We start from the raw sequence: 696 nt of genomic DNA, 5'->3' as shown, positions 1-696 counted from the left end.
AAATAATCATATTTCCCATTACTATGAGTGCTCAGTGGACAATATATATAACATGTAGAGTAAAAAAGAGATGCAACAAGTGTACAACCTCTTTGGCGAAGCCATGTCGATCTCAGCGTGATTGGGTTGGCCGGTGAGGATGCTCCGGCTAACTTGGCTGTCGGAGGAGGGGAAGAAGATCTTAGGCGTCTGGAGATGGAGCCTGAGGTACCGCTCCGCTGTGATGGAGGGTTTCGTCGTTGGAGCAGCTCTGGTGAGTTGTACGACGTCGAGGCTGAAGCAGGACAAGAGAGACAACGAACAACGTTAACCTGAGTGGAATTCTAATAGCATCTCCAATACATGACGTAAAATACATAAACACAAAGTGCTAGATGTAAAATACATCAGCCGCTCATCTCTGAACATAACTGTCGAAACTGAATTTAACTGTCGAAACTGAACTTAACTGTCGAAACTGAACTTAACTGTCGAAACTGATTTTGCTGTCGAAACTGAACGCACTAGCAAGGTGAGGCTACACGTTGGTCGACTGACTTTTTCATATCTGGTCAGTCAATTTTGCAGCCGTTGGATACGAAATCAAGGGCCTATGGTTCATCTTCAACCTCCACCCCCCCCGAGTCGGCCAAACAGCAGCCCCCAGCTGCCCGCGGCCAGCTGTGCGCCGCCCCGCCCGCCCCGAAAATACTCCCC

Source organism: Triticum aestivum, chromosome 1A, assembly GCF_018294505.1.
Source record: "Triticum aestivum cultivar Chinese Spring chromosome 1A, IWGSC CS RefSeq v2.1, whole genome shotgun sequence".
Lineage (NCBI taxonomy): Eukaryota > Viridiplantae > Streptophyta > Magnoliopsida > Poales > Poaceae > Triticum > Triticum aestivum.
Note: the sequence above shows the minus strand (reverse complement) of the source record.